General features: G+C 42.6%; 1 long non-coding RNA gene across 1 annotated transcript in view; it reads left to right on the forward strand.

The window, feature by feature from the left end:
- LOC308587150 overlaps positions 1-15049 on the forward strand; it is a 52302-nt gene extending 37253 nt beyond the window's left edge. The window contains exons 3-4 of the long non-coding RNA XR_014008235.1: positions 1496-1575; positions 14926-15049. This is a non-coding gene — a long non-coding RNA (uncharacterized lncRNA). The remainder of the gene's footprint in view (positions 1-1495; positions 1576-14925) is intronic.
- Positions 15050-15124: the final 75 nt, after the last annotated feature.

Genomic DNA, 15124 nt, shown 5'->3' on the forward strand with positions numbered 1-15124 from the left:
AGGGACCGAGCAACGGGAGCTCACCCCGTCACGGGGATTCGAACCACTGACCTTCTGATTGGCAAGTCCTAGGCTCTGTGGTCCAACCCACAGCGCCACCCGTGTCCCTCAGGAGGGCATCCTATAGGCAATATCAGATTTCCTTCTCTGAGGACACGGAGAAAGAGAGAAATCTCTTTTTGGATTGGAATGCCAGACATGGGCTTTTTTTGTTTGTTTGTTTTGCATAGGTTCAACCATCTCTTGAGATAACATTAAAAAAAAAACTCACCACAAGAGTTCCCAAGGTGGGGCAGCAGACTTTGCCCCCACTCAGACGCTGGGTGCCAGTTTGAATCAAGATGGTGCTCTGAAATGCAACTTTGGTGTGACTTTATTGGCACACAGTAGGTTTCACTGCATCTTGAGATAGCGTTTCCAAACTCAGCTTGAGGTTTACTGGGGTCGGAGTGGTTTTTTTCATTGAGGTTTGGGTGCCGGGTGCCATTGTGATTCAAGATAGCAGACCGAAATGTCACTTTGGAATGGCGTCATCCATTTTTGGTGTCGCAGGTCCAAACTCACAAATTGCACTATTGAAAAAATCACATTATTATTATTATTATTATTATTATTATTATTATTATTATTATTATTATTATTATTATTATTGTTGTTTCTACAAATTCTGGGCAGTGCCAGGCACTCCCCACTAGTCTGATATAAAAGTAGCCAGCCTATTTCCCTATAAAAGCACACACTTCTTGCTTGGCTCATATACTTCAGGAGTAGAGCTGAGGTGAATCTCCCCTCCAAATTCACTATCACAGATTTTTATATCAAGTACTCTGAGCATTCACTACTGTTATTTATTTATCAGTTGGCATGCAATGGTATTTAGTATTTAAGGGCAGATAAGCTGGCATCAAATAGTATTTAGCAGTGCACCTTATTTGATTGTTTCCATGCAATGGCATTTAAAGCCATATAATATAATATAATATAATATAATATAATATAATATAATATAATATAATATAATATAATATAATATAATATAATATAATATAATATAATATAATAATATATTTATACCCCGCCCATCTGCCTGGGTTTCCCCAGCCACTCTGGGTGGCCCCCAACAGAATAAAAATGTGATAAAATAGCAAACATTTAAATCTTCCTTAAACACGGCTGCCTTCTGTTATGGCATTTTTCATTTGATACTAGCCAAAATAAAAAAAATCAAACCATAATGACCAATCAAAAATCAAATTCTGAATATTGAGGTAAAATCCTCCATTTACATTTCATGTTTGAAAATTTAGGCACATTTCAAAGTTGTGAGATCCTTTGAATTCTAGAATCTTGGTTTAAAAAAAAAAGAGTTTTGAATTTGGTGGTTACTAAAAATATAAATCAGTGTGACCTTAAATGGTTAGTGTTTCCAGCCTTCCTTTGACCTTTTATTCAATGACAACTCATGATGATGTTCCTTTGTTTACTCCTTTGTCAGAAAACAGAGAGTGATGTAAGCAGCAGACCCGAAGCAAAGTTAGGCAACGGACTGCTATTGTGGCTTTCCCTTATAGGGAGGTGAGTGTTCCTTCTATCGGTTCTGTCCTATTTGAATCTCTAACATGCAGCCAACCACTATCAGCTTTCTTGAACAATAAGCAACAAGTACTTAAAATTCCAAGGGAACGGGTCATGTATGACAGACAAATCTAATCAGAGTCATGTGTGGCTTTCAATTCTTTCGCAGTGAGATGGAACATCACCCACTTTAAAATGAAACTAGTTTAACCAGGTAGTCTCAAACCCACATACAGTAACCCTCTTAGTTTCAACTTTGGAGGTAGTAGAAGACAAGAACTTGCTTGCTATATTGCAAATAGGCAATATAGCTCCATCACAAGTGGTTTCACACACACACACACACACACACACACACAATGTTTAAATTATTCTAAATGGTAAAACAGAAAATGTTTGTGTATATAGATATAATTTTATGTTTTACAATTTAGAATCAAGGAAATCATTGATATTTGAAGGATGTTTAAATGAGTATTCTAAATTGTAAAACAGAAAATGTAATTATATATAAAATATATTCTGTTTTACAATTTAGAATACTCATTTAAAAATCCTTCAAATATCAATGATAATGATTTCCTTTCTTCTCTTTCCATGGTTCATTTTGCATATCATAAATCCCTGCCTATTTTACATAAACTACACCATTCAGTAGTCCATTATTACATTCATCAAAACTTATTCACACTGTTGAATTTATCTTAATGCTGCCAACGTTTTCAAGTGTACACAATTTCCCCCCATATATTCAAGAAACATTTCCCAATCTTCTCTAAACATACGTTCTTCTTGTTCTCTTATTCTGTATGTTAAGTCTGCAAGCTGCAAATATACCGTCAGCTTAAGTTGCCATTCTTCTTTAGTTGGGACCTTGCTCGTTCTCCATTTTAGGGCTACCACAAGTGATTTCCACTCCTCTGTCTTCTTTATCCATACTTCAAAGTTTTGGAGCATGCTGTCATCTCTGTCTGATGACACCCAGTTTCATTTTGCCTTTTCTTTAGCCTCGGGATAGCCTGAGGTTATGCAATTGTGCAATTGTGTGGGTGAATGACCTGCCAGAGATCAGTCGTGAACTGAATGGAGAAGATTGCTACCATCCTGATAAGGCAAAGATGTTCATGACAAGTTAAAGCTCCAGTCAGATAGGCTGTTGCTATTTTGCAGGTAGGATTCAAGCACAAACAAATTCAGGTCGTGCAGTTGAAGTGGTTTTGGTGCTTTTGCGCAACAAACCCATTTTCAAAACAAATAGGCCTTTTTGGAAACACAGTGGGAAGTGTGAAAGAACTGCCTGTTTCAACATCCTATAACATCCTTGGAAATAAATCAGAATGAAAGCCCAGTCAAGAGTCAGTGATGTACAACCTCCCTGAATACATTGCACAAACAAATCAAGACGAATGCTTAATAAATGCAAATTCACATTCAGAGGTTTGGCTGTTTTCTTGCATGCTCTGGTAACCTGATTGCTGCAAAGCACTGAGAGGGAGGGCTGAATTTATGAAACTTCAGCTGGATGCAGCAACTTCCTGAAACTAAGCTCAGGATATAAACAACATGGATTCTTTATTATCTAAGCTGTTTCCCAGTTTGTTTATGAGTACAGAACACAAGTTCTAAAAACAATAAACAACAACAACAACAACTTATTTATACCCCTCCCATCTGGCTGGGTTTCCCCAGCCATTTATGGTGGCTTCTAACAAAAGATTAAAAATACATTAAAACACAAGACATTAAAAACTTCCCTAAACAGGGCTGCCTTCAGTTGTCTTCTAAACGTCAGATAATTGTTTATTTCTTTCACATCTGATGGGAGGGCATTCCACAGGGCGGGTGCCACCACCGAGAAGGCCCTCTGCCTGGCTCCCTGTAGCTTCACTTCTCGCAGCGAGGGAACCGCCAGAAGGCCCTTGGAGCTGGACCTCAGTATCCAGGCAGAATGATGGGGGTGGAGATGCTCCTTCAGGTATACTGGGCCAAGGCCGTTTAGGGCTTTAAAGGTCAGCACCAACACTTTGAATTGTGCTCGGAAACGTACTGGGAGTCAATAAAATCAATTCTACAAACTTAAAAAGCAAAAACAAAACCCAATTTCAGCTGATATAAAGCTGATATTTCATAAATTTCTGTATTACACCTTAAAGAAAGCCTTCCTAAGCAAAAAAACAAAAACAAAAAAAGCTGACTGGTGGCATGCCGAGCGACCATAGAAAATATCACACACACACCCATGACAAACAATTGGAGAATAACGATTAAAAGAAGCAAACAAAACAAACAAAAGCCTGTGAAAAAAAATCAGGAATGCACAAGAAAGCTACTCTGCCCTCACTTCTCCCCTGGCTTGGCTGTTCATTCCAGCAGCTCCCTCCTGGTCCTCTTAGCATGGGATCGCTCTTCATGGAGTCAGCACCTTTGAACAAACCGGGACTTACTTCTGAGTAAAAATGCACAGAAACAGTTTGCAGGTAGTGATGGATCTATTCGGAATAAACTCTCGCTGCACAGGAATGACACAGACCTGCCTGGAAAGTCAACGGCTACCTCCCCACCAGCCACCCCAAATGCATAACTGGGGATATGAAAAAAAAGCACCTTACGCCTGGGTGAGCGACAATGGCCACACAAAACATTATAAAATAGCAGTCCGTCATGGAAAGGTTTGTTTCTGTGAAAGACACCCGAAAAGCTGCTGACCTGAGCTATTTGGAGGAAGGTGTTTTGTTTTGTTTTTTTAAAAAAGAAAGATCTACACAGTTCACATGTTTCGTTTCCTCTAACGAGGAACCAAAACACTGGATTGGCAGTGCTTTAATGGAGCAGAACAAACGCTTTGTTTTACATGAACATGTTGTTCCAAATTGTGGTATTTGTGGGTGGCTGCATGAGAATCTTGTTTCAGATAAAAGGGAAGTGTTATAGAAAGCACAACAAATAATGGGGATATCCCTTCCTGCTTGCTTTTCTTTTGAGATCTTATGTATGTGTGGGCTTGGAAAGCAGAGTTGTCCCATCGTGGCAAGTTCAGGATCACTCCCGCTATTTGTATAGTGTAGGTTGTATAAAGGTAAAGGTACCCCTGACAGTCGGGACGCGGGTGGCGCTGTCAGTTAAACCACAGAGCCTAGGACTTGCCGATCAGAAGGGCGGCGGTTTGAATCCCCACAACGGGGTGAGCTCCTGTTGCTCAGTCCCTGCTCATGCCAACCTAGCAGTTCGAAAGCATGTCAAAGTGCAAGTAGATAAATAGGTACCACTCCAGCGGGAAGGTAAACGGCGTTTCCATGCACTGCTCTGGTTCGCCAGAAGCGGCTTAGTCATGCTGTCCATATGACCCGGAAGCTGTATGCCGGCTCCCTTGGCCAATAAAGTGAGATGAACGCCGCAACCCCAGAGTCGGTCACGACTGGACCTAATGGTCAGGGGTCCCTTTATCTTTACCTTTACCCTTGACAGCTAGGGCCAGTCGCGGACGACTCTGAGGTTGCGCTCTCATCTCGCTCTATAGGCCAAGGGAGCCGGCGTTTGTCCGCAGACAGCTTCTGGGTCATGTGGCCAGCATGACTAAGCCCCTTCTGGCGAACCAGAGCAGCACATGGAAACACTGTTTACCTTCCCGCCGGAGCGGTACCTATTTATCTATTTGTACTTTGATGTGCTTTCTAACTGCTAGGTTGGCAGGAGCAGGGACCGAGCAATGAGAGCTCACCCCATCGCGGGGATTCAAACCACCGACCTTCTGATCAGCAAGCCCTAGGCTCTCTGGTTTAGACCACAGCGCCACCCGCTGTCCCTGTAGGTTGTATACTGGGCAACAAAACCTTGGATTGCTCGATTTATTTTCTCTGGGTAATGATCACATCTCTAACAGGGAACAGAAAAACAAAACAAACAACAGCTTCAGAATGAGCCACAAAGTCCCTTCAAAGCAAACCAGGCAGTTCTTTCTCCACGCCAAGTCTAGAGAAAATAACATGCAGCAAGGAAGACCCAAACAGATGAAAAATGAAGCAGGTCCTCTACATTGATTGTCTAGAGAAGGGACATTAAAGGACATTAAAGGTAAAGGGACCCCTGACCATTAGGTCCAGTCGTGACCGACTCTGGGGTTGCAGCACTCATCTTGCTTTATTGGCCGAGGGAGCTGGCATACAGCTTCTGGGTCATGTGGCCAGCATGACTAAGCCGCTTCTGGCGAACCAGAGCACCGCACGGAAACGCTGTTTACCTTCCTGCCAGAGCAGTACCTATTTATCTGCTTGCACTTTGACATGCTTTCGAACTGCTAGGTTGGCAGGAGCTGGGACCAAGCAACGGGAGCTCACCCTGTCACGGGGATTCGAACCACCGACCTTCTGATTGGCAAGTCCTAGGCTCTGTGGTTTATCCCACAGCGTCACCTGCGTTCCTTCAAGGGCATTAGCATCCCTGAAATGTGTGCAACTCTAAATTTCTCCATAGAACCCATCAGTCATACCTGTGACATTAATCATTGGCTAAACACACTGAAAGGTACTCGTATTTCATAAAGCAATTTCATCAAATGGTGCCAACACATTTTGCTTCATAATTTTTGTTCTATAGGAGCTGGAAACTTACATTTTTAAAATAAAAAATGGAGCTCAAAGTCTGGCCCCTTTCTGCCTTCGGACCCAATACAGAATTACTTTCTGTAGCCCCTTCTTGTCTGCAAGCATGAACCCCACAGGGCAACCTTGGAAGTACCACTGTTTCTCAGTCTGCCACACAGCCATGAGGATAACATGGGGAGGATCATGTACAGGATAGAAACTTAATAGATTAACAAATCTTGATGTCTGTTCATATTTAATCTCCATTCACATTTAAGACGATAAAATAGGGTTTAACAGATTTTCGGCCTACTGTTACTGCCATTTTCTTGCATACCATATTCAAGAATGTTAGCATTTGCCGAATAGCAGCCCTTTTGCTTAACTATCTTAAGTAAAGGAAATAATTAGGCACATGATTGCAGTAAAAGGGAGGGAGGAAGTGGTTATGTAACAGCAGTCAGTTTTTCCATCATGGCTGTCTTGGTCTTCCTTTTCCTTTGTTAAGAATTCAATTTGCTTTGAAGGAAGGGGGCAGGGAAGACTAGCAAAGAATGTTCAAGATCTAAGTCATCATCAGAAGATACACACACTCGAAACATGAAATTGACTTACCCTTGTAGGCTTTTGAAAGCATAAAATTGACCACAGAGGGCCGTAAAAACATTTCACATCTATGTCACATCACACTGCATGTAATAGTATCCTGCAGTCAGGCTTCTGATTGTTCTGTAGTGCCTCAATTCTCACCACCAACACAGATATAGGTTTCATTTTGTTAATTAATCAATTGATTAATTTGAAGGGTTTAATTCAAATAACATTGGGACGGTTGAATCTCATTACAGTGAAGGTGTAGAATACAGTGGTACCTCAGGTTACATACGCTTCAGGTTACATACGCTTCAGGTTACAGACTTCACTAACCCAGAAATAATGCTTCAGTTTAAGAACTTTGCTTCAGGATAAGAACAGAAATCGTGCTCCAGCGGCGCAGTGGCAGCAGGAGGCCCCATTAGCTAAAGTGGTGCTTCAGCTTAAGAACAGTTTCAGGTTAAGAACGGACCTCCAGAACAAATTAAGTACTTAACCCAAGGCACCACTGTATGGGAGGAATGAAACACTGTGTCTACAAGACACCAACACTGTACAAACCCATTTAATAACACAATAGGTCACTTAAACTAATGGAGTAATTAAGATGCAGATGTGTTAACCACTCACTATTTTAAAAAAATTCATACCTCCAGAAAACTTTCATTTGAAAGGAAAAGGACATGAGCAAGGTTTAAGGGGTCTCTGAAATTTAATAGGAATCAGTGCAGGGTAGTTTGTTACAGGCACCAGAAACAACTCTGTATAGTATCATTTCATTTTTTAATCATCAATACATTTCAGTTTAGAGCACATTTGGACTACTTGGTTGCTGTTATTATCTGAATCATTTTATTTTCTAATTTTATTAAATCATTATTATTTTGCTACTGTTCTGGTTTTATGCTTATATTTTACTATGAAACGGTACACCATCAAAGAGAAGTACAAAATCATGCACTAAGGGACTGCTAGGGTATTCAACCATGGATCTAGAAGGCAAAGAAAACCTTGAGAGTCATGCATTATGGTAAGTTGAGTCAGCACTTTAGTGCCATTGCAAAAGGCCATGAATAATACTCTGGGTGGCATGACTAGGGGAATTTCAGGAGACATAGGAAGTAATCCTACCAGTGACCTTAGCACTTATCAGATATTTGCATCTTAACTGTATTTCCTTCCGGTTACCACAGTTCAAGAAACGCCTAAGCAAGCTGGTGGGGTATGGTGGCTATTGAGTGAAGAACAACAAGATTTAGGTCTCTAGGAAAGACCAAGGGTATTACTTTTAGTTTAGGAAAGTGTTGACTGAGGACAGATCTACACATCATCATCATTATTATTATTTTAAAAAAATATTTATATTTTTCAAATTTATACATTTTCATTAGTTTTACAATCAATTTAACATTTCTGCAGTTCCTTAAATTTATTTTTTAATATCTTCTACATATCCAAATTCATTTAACTTACTCATTTGATTATCTACTCTAAACATATACTCTTATAAAACTGCAGATTATTACAATAATCCTGCAAATATTTTAATCTGTTTCCAATTGATCTGCAAATATTCAATAAACCATTTCCATTCTTTTATAAGAAGTTTGTTATCTTGATTTCTTATTCTTCCGGTAAGTTTCGCCATTTCTGAATATTCCGTAAGTTTTTCTATCTATTCTTCCACTACTGGGACTTCTGCTTCTTTACGTTTTAGGGCAAGTAACATTCTTGCTGCTGTAGTAGCCTACATGAATAAATTTCTATACAGTTTAGGTAGTTCTGTCCCTATAATTCCCCCCAAAAACTACACATTATGATAAGCACACAACGGCTACTGAAAGCTACAGCAGTCTGGTGCCAAGTTCTCCCTGTGCCATTTAATACATTTTATCCATATTCTGTCATAACAGATATCAGGGCATAGCTAAGCTTCATCACCCATTATCTATGGGCTGGGAGGATACCTAGCACAGAGCTGCTCTGAATTATTGTTAACATGCATTTCCAGCAGAGGGGATGCTTCACTCCAGCGAATGGGAAAAACTTTGGACGATGCATTGTGTCAGTCACGAAAAGTGCACTTACTTGCGGACCCTTTCTGAGGTCCAGAGGTGCCTGGGCTGCTTACTTTTGAAGCTCCTAGCTATAATAAAAATGTAAAAAGACAGCACACAAAAACTATAGTAAGGTAAAGGGGTAAAGGGACCGCTGACCATTAGGTCCAGTTGTGGCTGACTCATAGAATCATAGAATCATAGAGTTGGAAGAGACCACAAGGGCCATCGAGTCCAACCCCCTGCACTCTGACTCTGGGGTTGCGGCACTCATCTCGCTTTATTGGCCGAGGGAGCCGGCATACAGCTTCTGGGTCATGTGGCCAGCATGACTAAGCCACTTCTGGCAAACCAGAGCAGCACATGGAAATGCCGTTTACGTTCCCGCCGGAGCGGTACCTATTTATCTACTTGCACTTTGACGTGCTTTCGAACTGCTAGGTTGGCAGGAGTAGGGACTGAGCAATGGGAGTTCACTCCGTAACAGGGAATTGAACTGCCAACCTTTTGATCGGCGAGTCCTAGGCTCTGTGGTTTAACCCACAGCGTCACCCGCGTCCCTCACAAAAACTATATAGGCAAGCAAATTAAAAAGTGAAGGTGTTTACTTACTCTGCATCCAAGGTGCTCCTTCCGCAGGTTTGGGAAGAAGTGTACACACCAATCTTACATCTATTCTTTATCTATCCTGTTACTTTTTACAAAAAGCTATGCTCTGAGAGTTTCCCCACAAACTAGCTTTGATCCAAAACTGGAAGGTGAGAGGACAACCTAGCTGCACTTTAAGTCAGTAATGTGTACATACCTGGGCAGTTCATTTGTTATAAACAGCTGATCTGAGAGGACGCGTTCATCATGGCCTAATATTGTGCCATCACACCCAACTTATTCATATTTGTGGACATTTTAGACTCTTTAAGATGACAAATTCTATATTGGTTATCCAAAAGATGGTGACTTTTACTAAATCACATTTTCATTTGCTTAAATTTGCAGCTCTGAGCTCAGTCCCTGCTCCTGCCAACCTAGCAGTTCAAAAGCATGTCAAAGTGCAACTAGATAAATAGGTACCGCTCCGGCGGGAAGGTAAACGGCATTTCCGTGCGCTGCTCTGGTTCGCCAGAAGCGGCTTAGTCATACTGTCCACATGACCTGGAAGCTGTGTGCCGGTTCCCTTGGCCAATAAAGCGAGATGAGCGCCGTAACCCCAGAGTCGACAACGACTGGACCTAATGGTCAGGGGTCCCTTTACCTTTACCTATAAGGATGAAAGAGGGGCTGACCCAAACTTGCTGCTCATTCGTCCAATGTTCAGTGATAACAGCATCAATTATAGTGTTAAGTTTATCCCAAAATTTTCCTTGGTGACTGTGTGTGAAGACTTCTCCGATTGCATTATCGACCCTTGTGGTTGCAATGATAAATGCGCAGACCTCGCATAATTCCTTGGATATTTACACCCCTAAGTTGAGGCAAACGATTGCTCCGTAAATTTGCTGAATCCAACAACTGATCAAACCAAACATAAACCAAAGGAAAGATCTCATCACCCTCTTTGGAATGTTTTTGGTGGGGCCTTATCTTAACTCCCTGTTCTTGGCACAAAATACTTTCCTTGTACCAGGCGACCAAAGCACGGTCTGTATGTAATGCCCTTGCTTGCATGAAAGGGTTGCTTAAGAACAATGTCAAATTCTATACAGAGGTTAACAGGCCTCAGGGCTGCCACCTTGTGGTATGGCTGACTAACAGCTTTGTCACCGACTGTGGTTTTTTAAAATGCACCCCTAAAATGTTTACAAAGATTATACCAAAAACATGTGTTTTCACGATGAACCTGTATCAAATTTTATTTTTGATTAATTAAGGTCATATAAACCAGAGATTACCAGATTGAAGTATGTGGCATATGATACACTGCCCTGGACCCCTTAAAGGATAGTATAGAATGAAGATGGCGCTATGGTCTAAACCACTGAGCCTCTTGGGCTTGCTGATCAAAAGGTCAGCGGTTCGAATCCCCATGATGGGTTGAGCTCCCATTGCTCTGTCTCATCTCCTGCCAACCTAGAATTTTGAAAGCACGCCAGTGCAAGTAGATAAATAGGTACCGCTGCGGTGGGAAGGTAAATGGCATTTGCGTGTGCTCTGGTTTCCATCACGGTGTTCCGTTGCACCAGAAATGGTTTAGTCCTGCTGGCCACATGACCCGGAAACCTGTTTGTGGACAAACGCCGGCTCCCTTGGCCAGAAAGCGAGATGAACGCTGCAACCCCATAGTCACCTTGGACTTAACCGTCCAGGGGTCCTTTACCTTTACCTTTAGTATAGAAACACAATACAGACAGCTCCCGGTTTAGACACGTCCAAATGAGGTATGATTGGCCGACCAGGTGAACTAGCAGGATGGGGTGGCGGTGGATTGGTGGACCAAATGGGTGACAGCTGCTTGCAGCACTCCTCTGATTGGCTCAGCAGTGCATGTGGAGGGGAGCTCATCCCGTTTTTCGAACGAAGAGTCCTTTTCTGGATCTAAACTGGGGACCCCTTGCCAATAAACTCTGAGCTTCTCTGTGATGCCAGGACTCCTACTGCTCTTGATGCAGACTAGGTTCTGAGGCTGGGTGCTTATGAGCAGTGTGTTAGGGTTGGGCTAAGGAACTTCTCTTCACAAGTGTGACCCCCCCTCCCTTATCCAGATTTTGCTATGAGCATAGTAGCCTGTACCTGAGAAGGGAAGCACACATCTCTGAACACGGAGCTGAACTTGTTAAAAAAAACCCCAAAACTTTTTGCTTCCATTCTGATATTCTCTTTCCAATAAACCGTTAAGATGCTGAAGAGTAAGGTAAAGGTAAAGAGACCCCTGACCATTAGGTCCAGTCATGACCGACTCTGGGGTTGTAGTGCTCATCTCGCTTTATTGGCCGAGGGAGCCAGCATACAGCTTCCGGGTCATGTGGCCAGCATGACTAAGCCAGTTCTGGTGAACTAGAGCAGCGCACGGAAATGCCATTTACCTTCCCGCCGGAGCGGTACCTATTTATCTACTTGCGCTGGCGTGCTTTTGAACTACTAGGTTGGCAGGAGCAGGGACCAAGCAACGGGAGCTCACCCCGTCGCGGGGATTCAAACCGCCGACCTTCTGATCAGCAAGTCCTAGGCTCTGTGGTTTAACCCACAGCACCACCCGCGTCCCTGCTGAAGAGTAATGCATATTATTAATACCCAGTGCATTTTTGCCAATAAGTAGAGGATCTTCAGCTTGAACTTTTATATTTTGAATTGATGCTCACATTTTCAGTCCCAGCCTGGATGTATTTCAAATGCTATTTAAAACAGATTACAGTCTCACTTTTTAAAACAAAAAATAAAAAAACCCCGCAACTTTAGTTGACTTTGGATTGTATCCTTGTTTCTGGGGAAACTAAAGGAAATGCCTAAGGAGAAACGACAAAAATATCCCTTCTTTTTGCAATAGGATTTTCTCGCTATGTGAAGTCATAGGTGAGTTTTCTTTTCTTTTCAGTGACTCACTACAAAAAGGGATAGTAGTGGATAAAGCGTTACACATAATTCATACCGCAGGAGGAGAGGTATACATAACGTTTTGAAGGAAGTGCTATCATCATTTGTTCATTTCCCTTCTCGGGAAACCACCCAAATGATTTTGTTTTAGTAACACACTTAGTTGTAATACGATTTTCGATGTAATCCAGATCCCACTGAGGTCACAGTGATGTTCATGGTTGTGTCACGTATTTGCTAACTGACAGGGGAGGCCATTTTGTGCGCTAGTACCCAGGAATAAGTCCTACTGGATTTATTGAGACTTATTTTAAAAAACATTTCAAGCTTTTCCAGGAGATGTTTTTCATGCTTTTGCTGATAGTCTTTCTTATTTTTCTTTAACGCCACTTCACATCTAGAAATTATGAACCTCCCTTCTCTGTTGCTATGTATAGATTTTGCCCAGACTGCAAAAGGGGGTCAGGAGAGAGAATCAAAGTAAAGAGCGCTCTATGTGCTTGCTCATCTAACCACCATTGCTCCTGGCAAAACAGCTTTTGCAGGTGTTTGTGTGGCTTAAGCGACTTCCAAATATAGATGGTGTTGGGGGGGTTGGAGGGGGGAAGCTAAGACTAACGACAAAGTGTGTTCTCCTTCATGGAGAGCACTTGTTGCGGTGGGGGCCGACAGGACACTCCAAAGTTGTGGGGCGGGCTAATTGATCGTTGGCCACTGTTGTGATTGGGCTTCCCTTGTTGCTGGGAAGAAGTTAATGTTGCCATTTGTTGATTGACAGCCAGAAATGCTAAAACTCCCTGCACGAGGCGTAGAGCTTCCTCTTTTCCCCGTGCATAGGATTGCCCGTCCCCCCCCCCCTATATTTAGGGTTGTTCGCTTTGACCTTGCTATGCCTGTCATGGGGTTGTCTGCTTTGGGGCAGGGGCCCGGTAGGAATTTTGTCCATCTGGCTGGTTGGCTGGGGCCATTTGGTTTTTGCCTACTGCGTAGCAAATCGTCACAACTTGTAAGGTTGTGGCTAGGCATTGGTTTATGGTTTGGTTGGTTGAGGGGCAAGGATTGGCTGTGCCTGCCTCTCTAATGCTGCTGCTGCAAGGGATTCCGTTAAAGGAATACAGGGACTCCCCATTGCTTTTGTCCAAACCCTGTCAAGGGGCTAGGGCCACGCAAGAGCCCCTGGTTGCATTTGGGGAGGGCTGAGGGCAGGTTCCCTGCCCCGTCGCTAAACCCAAATGTATTCTCCTTTTCTGACTTCCGCAGGCTTGCGGAATGTCAGTCTGTCCCCCACTGGGGGGCAGATAGTCACAACCAATGCCTAAGCAACCACTCACATTTTTTGTATTTTAATAAAGTTGTGGCCAAAATTATGCCAAAAACCTTAAACAAATTTTCTGTGTGATGTGTGAGTTATTTGGAGTGGCCCTGGGGACCTTGACGCACAAAAAGTAAAACTGGATAAAAGCTATTGTTTTTCTTCAGTCTGTGTCATAGACATGACTGCACACAACCAAGAGGAGCAGTCTGAGTGGGGGCACAGTTAGGCAGAAGGGCAAGAGCGAGGCTTGCCTTTTTCTGAGACAGCTGAAAGCCGCGGGCTGCAGCCAGGGGCGTAGTGTTACCGGAAAAATCCGAGGGCTCCCTTGGACAAAAACAAAGACACCAACCAGGATAACTTGGAGCAAAACAGCAGCCTGTAGGCTTGGCCTTTATTGAACTGTTGCAACAGGGTGCTCCCCTCACTTGCAGGAGAGAGAAAGGACACAGAAAAAAATGGTGTGCAAGGTCTTATAAAGACTTTTGAAATTCCCATCCTGTAGATCAAGACCACCCCCAGAAACATCATACATACATCACAGAAAGGAGGGGTTGAGGGAGGAGTTGTGGTGGTAACCTGAGTGTCCTGTCACCTGGCTGGTTCCCCCTTTCCCCCTCCCCATGAGTACTTTCCAGGTGACAGAGGGGAGTTTGCAGTTTCCTGCCCCCAGAGGGAAGAGCTGATTATTGTCCTTTGTTCCAGTCTGTGCTGAATCCACTCCCATATGCAAGTTCTTTGTGATCTTGATGGTCTTCTGTCTAGGACCATCAGGGTTGGCATAGCAACTGGGCAGGGCTCCTGTGGATGTGCTGGTATGCTCAAGGGATTATGGCTGCCCTGTATCAAACCTTCCCCATTTTGTAGTCCTTCCTTCATGGAGTAAAATAAAAGTGGAACAGTGCAAATCCGATGTATGGTTGATTTTCTATGAATTTATAACAGAAGCGTAGCGTATGTAGTGTGTGAGTGTGTGAGAAGTTTGTACAAACTGAATGATTGGGGGGGGGTTCCTGCTACAGTAGGAAGGGGGTGCAGTGGTATAAAATTTTATTCTTCAAAATCAGAGACAACAAATTCAGTAGCATCATTTGCGTTTTCTGCTAGCTGGAATATGTCTGAGAATCAACAGCTTAAAATATAAAGAGTGTGGAAAAGCTTTCAGTGATGCGGTTAAGTCTTCTTGCTTTGGTTGCATGTTAGATCTTAAAAGGCATTTTTTTTAAAATGCCAGTGGTTTTGTTTATGAAAAATAATAACAAACATCTTTGCTTTTCAGCTTAAAACTGAATCTATTCCAAGGCTTTATTTCAAAGAGATCCAAGATTCCAGAACAGGAGGTCATGCAAGTTCAGTTCTTTGTATACAGTATGCCCAGCAAAACATGTTGAATCTTTTGAGAATATTCTGAGGTTTAGTATTTCATTTCCTGGGCGGAATACAAGAAAAGCAGTCTGCTAGATTACTTTCACAAAGCT

Source organism: Podarcis bocagei (assembly GCF_964188305.1).
Source record: "Podarcis bocagei genome assembly, chromosome: 5".
NCBI lineage: Eukaryota > Metazoa > Chordata > Lepidosauria > Squamata > Lacertidae > Podarcis > Podarcis bocagei.